We start from the raw sequence: 6,000 nt of genomic DNA, 5'->3' as shown, positions 1-6,000 counted from the left end.
CACGATGAGCCTAAAAGAGGACCTGTAAAGCCTGGACTCCACATTACCTGAAAACAGAAACTCAGAAACAGAATTCAAACATAGAGAGTTTTCGTTTCAGTTTTGTTTTCGTTTTAACTTGGCTCCACTAGCACGTTACGTGGAACTGCGCCATCTGTTGATCAGTTTTGTAATTGTCGTAGAGTCAAACATGGACGACGCTACGGATTTTGCCTTGCTTTCTCTATATTTATTAACAATTTCATTGTTAATAATCTTTGAATTATTTACATTTTTTGTCGTATTTTCTAACTTCTTCAATGAATAATTCCAAATCTATTTGTTTCCTCATCCTTTTCTGCCTTTACGACAATCAAACTACATGTGATGAATGCACGTGACTACGCGTCACAAATCCTCGCGTTTTTATTGGTTGCAGTATGACAGAAGCGCGGAACGAAAACGGAAAAGTTAAATAATTTTTAACTTTGCTTTCAGTCTTGTTTCTGCCCAACTGAACCTTCCAAAACTGAAAGTTTCGTCAGTTTGGCTTTCAGTTTTACGGTTACGTCGCGGATTCCGGTAATGTGGAGTCCAGGCTTAAGTGTCCACAGGGAGAAAAGAAAGACAAATGAAAAAGCTATTTCAGTACAGTAGAGAGTCGTTAATCGGAACACTGGTAATCCGAATCGCCGGTAATCGGCACGATTTTCAGTCGGACTGTGTCGTGCTGAATCGAACGTTTTTGATACTAAATTTACTTCTAAAGTATAATTTTCATGTTTTTTATATTCTTCAATATATTTATTTTGTTTGTACAAAATGCAGAAATAATTTTTAACGATACGATAGCCTCGATTATTATTATAAAAATTTTCGTTTGGCTTAAAATCGACGAAAATTCAACACGAAGCGACACGCAACGGAGAAAAATTTGAACATCGGACAGGTTAATATATTTATTCGTACATAATGGGTAATCGGAACAACCCCAGTCCCCAATTGATTCCGATTTTCGGATCTCTACTGTATATCAGCCAGACCGGAAAATCGAAGCAATGCATGCACTGAGAGTAAGTAGCTAATTCTTATATGCGGACGTATCGCTACTTCCTACTTACGATGTTGGCCAGTGGCGTAGCTACATATTCGGCGCCCTGGAGCAAGTAGAATCGATGCTAGTTCCTCGGAAGAGGTCTCGCGAAATTTATTTTAAACATTTAATTTAAACACATATATCTAATTATTTCGATTTAAAAAATCACTTAATAAGAATTTATTTGATTCGAGGCATTTCAACAATAAGATATTCCATTCAATAAATATAAAAATAATAAAATAAATTGTAATTTTTTAAGTACGGAGTACCTTCGTTTTAACTCTTTCCATCTTATGGATACTACCAGTGCATCATTTTAGCAAGCCCACAATGGGGCGGCCAGGTGGAGAGGGATAGGACCGACATATCCGGACGGAATAAACCCCTTTGGAAAGATCGCTGGACTCAAAGTACTTTGGATAGGTCAACGTACGCCTTCGTGCCTGAAGATGGCCGAACTCCAGTGAGTTGTAATTGGTACATAATGCAAATACTGACCGGACATGGGAGGCTTCCCCTCTTCACTTCAAGTCCAAGTTCGGGCAAGGAGATAATAGCTGCTCCTGTGGGTGCCCTCGCGGAGACGCGAGGCACTATGTACTTGACTGTCCTCTAACCGAGGACCAGGTTGACTGGTCTAAGCCTTCCGAAAAAATACTTCAAACGCTTGCAGCAAGTAAAGGAAACCTATTGAAACTAAAGGAATTGATGGGAATAGTAATAGGGTCTCTTCGACCTATAAGCTCAGTGGACGCACTGCACAGGGCCCCCTTTTCTATGGGATGGGACCCCGCTGACCGTTTATAATGTCGTTAAGTTATGGCAACGTAACACTTGGGCGATCTGCCTAAAGGGATGCCTTCCGGAAGGCCTGTTTAAGGGAAACTGGTCCCTATTTAGACGTTACAGACGTGGAAAAAACCCAGAAAACTCCACGTTGCCAGCCCGTCCGAGCGAGGCTCGAACCCACGACTGAACTCCTATTGTTCAGGGTACGAAGACCTCTTGGCTACTGGTGAGCCGACTGTTCACAAAAGATGGTCTCTCTTTGGTAGAAAACTCTATGTGCAGTACAGGCTGCACCAAAACATATGTCCATGTAAGAGGGTTGACTCGAGAGCGAAGAAGATGAGGATGGATGGTCCCGATTAGGTAGTACTACCAAAGCCCGAGCACTTAATTCGGATTCGAGCTTGTAAGTCCACACATCTCAGTGATTACTGGGGTGCCAGACCAGGCCTATGAATTAAGAATAGTCTTTTTCAGTGGCGTGCCGTGACATTTGATGATAGGGAAGCTGTGTTTCTGCAAGAAGCCGACTTCGAGGGGCAATCAGTTAATTGCGCGTCAGTAATGGTCTAAGGTCCATTCGTACATGGGTGGTGGCTGTAGAGACAAAGACGGCAAGTATCTGACAAAAACCGTTTATTTTAACATAAAATAAACATATACTATGTACAAAATAGTTTGCTTTAGGACAATCAGCCGTTCGGACATCCTGGGCGTCGATGTGGTTCTTTGATGGTGGATCGAAGGTGGCCCCGAGACAGTGGCGTTAACAAGTCTGTAGGGCACGGGGAGACTTCCTCTGTTGGCGTCGGGGACACGGTCTAAGTCCGAAGTGGCACGGGTTACAGGTTGGCACAATAGACGAGAAATTGTTTTTTTGTTTTTTTTTCTTTTTTCTTTTGCGCGTTGACACACGCGGCGTTTTGGTTACTCGGAATGTTAACCGAGTGCCAGGTATCCTCGACTGTCGGAGATTATGTCAATCTCCGTTCTTTCTTTCATCCATTTTGATTAGTCGTTCTCTATCAATCACGCTTTCCGAGTGGTTGGTCCCTGGTTACTAAACGTAACAAGACTTTTTTTTTTTTTAACTCTTTCCGCCCTGTGGGCACTAAGAGGGCCTCTTTTAGTAGGCCCATTATGGGTTCGGCCAGGCCCACAATGGGGCGACCGGGTGGTGAGGGACGGGGCCCGACATATCCTTATGGACCACCCCCCGAAAAATTCCTGGGGATTATTCGACCCGTTCGGATTCGATCCCGGGTCCCTCAGAGCGGTAGGCTGCTACCTTGACCGCTCGGCCATCCGGCCGTCAACGTAACGAGACTGTTACCTGGAGAGTGAGAAAAGTCAAAATCGAAGATGAATTCGATCTTCCACCGATCATAGGACGACTTCCTTCCGCGATTTATGGTTTCTGCCTGGCAGTTTGATATAAACAATGGATGTCCGACTACAAACGACTTTTACCTATGTTTTTTTAAACTAATAAATTTTTCTCTAAATTAACTGTTTTTTTCGCGTCTTTCGTGACGGGTCAAACCTGTCCGGTACATGACATTTCCATAAAAGTTTTAAACAAATACTGGAAATGACAAAAATAAACAATTTATGTATTTTAGTTCTAAAATACAAATAATACATACATAATACAAATTGATTTGATACAAACAATGATAGAAAAACTTTTTTTTAAATTTTTTATAAACTAACTCTATTCAGCGATTTTTTCCGCCAAGTCGTTAATTACTTTATCATAAAAGTCGCTGGTCATCGACTCTATCAACGTATTTAAAAGCTTTTTTTCTATCGAAAGCAACGCTAGCGACGACAATTTTTCCTCCGACTGAGTGTTCCTGGCCAATGTATGAATTTGCTTCGTGGTCGAAAATCTGCGCTCACCAGACCCACTGGTAGATGGTACCGTAAAAATTAAAGATATTAAATCATATAATTCTTTTAGTACGTTTTTGTTTGGATTGACATTAATTATAATATGTTTTATGTTTAAGAGTTACTTGTCAATATAGTCCGGACACGAATATAAATATTGCGATTCACTACGTAATTTAGATAAATCAAAAAATTTCCCATAAAATTTACTTAATTTAAAGAATTAAAACACGCTTGGAAAAATTGTTAATAATTTTAATATTATGAAAAACATCTAAAAGTGATAAAAATTCTAAAGATTTTGTTTGTCGATCTTTAATGGACAGTATAAATATGAAAGAAAACACTTGCGGTTTGATAAAAGTTTAATGCTGTTTGCGGGTCGTTACACAAGAACAAGAAGAAAAAAAAACAATACGGCTGCGTTACTTGGCCGATACAAAAAAACTCTCGTCTCCAAACGTTTTTAAATTATCATTTTTTCTTACAAAAAATACGGTGGCGCTCGCGGCGGCAACAGATTTTGTCTGAAAATCTGTCAATATGATTATAATTTTCTTTTAATTATACTGTAATTAAATATAATTTTGCAAAAAGACGTACAGTACATAAAAATAACATTGAATACTCTTTACTTTTTAAATCTTAAACAATTCACTTAGTCAGATAGCTCCCTACCAGTGGCTAAGGGATAGAATCGTTGGAAGCGTTACACGTGTGTAGTTTCCGCCAGTTAAACCGGCTGAGGTTGATGCTCTGTAAAGCGCATGCGCCAATGCCCTCTGGCTGCTTTACACCATTCACTTATTCTCGCCGTGAAAGCTGTCTCGGAAGCGCTTCCATTCCGCCACTAACATTTGAATAAGTGGCCGGATGGCCGAGCGGCCAAGGTGGCAGCCTACCGCTCTGGGGACCCGGGATTGAATCCGAACAGTCGAATAATTCCCAGGAATTTTTCAGGGGTGGTCCGTTCGGATATGTCGGGCCCCGTCCCTCACCACCCGGTCGCCCCATTGTGGGCCTGGCCGAACCCATAATGGGCCTACTAAAAGAGGCCCTCTTAGTGCCCACAGGGCGGAAAGAATTAAAAAAAGTCCGTTTGGCCAACTCCCCTTTTCCCGCCAAAATTTTAACTTTTTATCAGTGCCGTAACTAGGGCGGTGCCCAGGCACAGGGCGCAGACCCTGAGGGGGCACAGAAATGACCTGGACCAAGTTTTGGGGCATAGTTACAAAAGCTCGCACCGGGCACATAAAAGGCTAGTTACGACGCTGCCTTTTATACAGATTGAAATTAAGTTTGATTAACCAATAAGCGCTACCTAGCTCTGTCGTAGGTCCAGCTATGGTCCGATGATCCGCGGCTAATCAGCGATCGTGGATTCAAAACTACTGGTCGTTTTCTAACCGACTTCTGCAGCGTCGACTAATTTGAAATAAAATAAAAAGAAACAAGAAAAGGCGGGAATCGTACTTTCAGACGATTCTATCCCGACACTGACAATTAAATAACAAATCAAGTAGCTTTAATAACGCTCGCTTGCTCGAGAGTATTTAAATCAGAATCACACGTAAACAAAATAAACAACTGCGCGAGAAGTGTCGAATTTGAACGAGCAAGTGCACCGCCTGCGCGCACCACTCATTCCCTCTCGCTCATTCGCGAAGCGCGTGAGTCGCGGACGAGATTGTTTGATATGAATTGATTTATTTTGATTTTTAAATTTAATAATTGGCGATTTTGCGCGCTCCCCTTTGAAAGGCGCCCGGGGCACGTGTCCTACTTGCCCCACCCTAGCTACGCCACTGTCTGTAGTGCCGGCAGAGTAGAGACAATTTACTCAGAGTTTGTTATATGAGGACCAACCCCGAGAAATTACTGGGAATTTTGATCGCAAGTCCCCCAGAACGATAGGTTACCACCTTAACCTCTCGGCCATCCGGCCTGACTACTAATAATATTTACTACATATTATATAAACTGTATTTACAAAATGAATGCATGTTTAGTTTCATAACAAATACATAATAATAGATTTAAAAAAACTTCAAAACTGTGTTCTCGCTTTATCGTTTGCAAATCCATCGATCACTTTCTCCCGATCAAATTGACAAGTTATTGTTTCTTCAATTGATACAGTAGTCAGAGCTAAGACGGTGTTGCGAAACGCTGCTTCTTAAATAAGTTTTGATTAATTTCAGGTTTGAAAAACTTCGTTCTGCTGTTGCTTTCGTCGCTGG

The sequence above is a fragment of the Centruroides vittatus genome, unplaced genomic scaffold, assembly GCF_030686945.1.
Source record: "Centruroides vittatus isolate TY-2023 unplaced genomic scaffold, ASM3068694v2 contig_1777, whole genome shotgun sequence".
In the NCBI taxonomy this organism is placed as follows: domain Eukaryota; kingdom Metazoa; phylum Arthropoda; class Arachnida; order Scorpiones; family Buthidae; genus Centruroides; species Centruroides vittatus.
The sequence above is the reverse complement of the archived record's forward strand: the minus strand, read 5'-3'. Positions refer to the sequence as shown.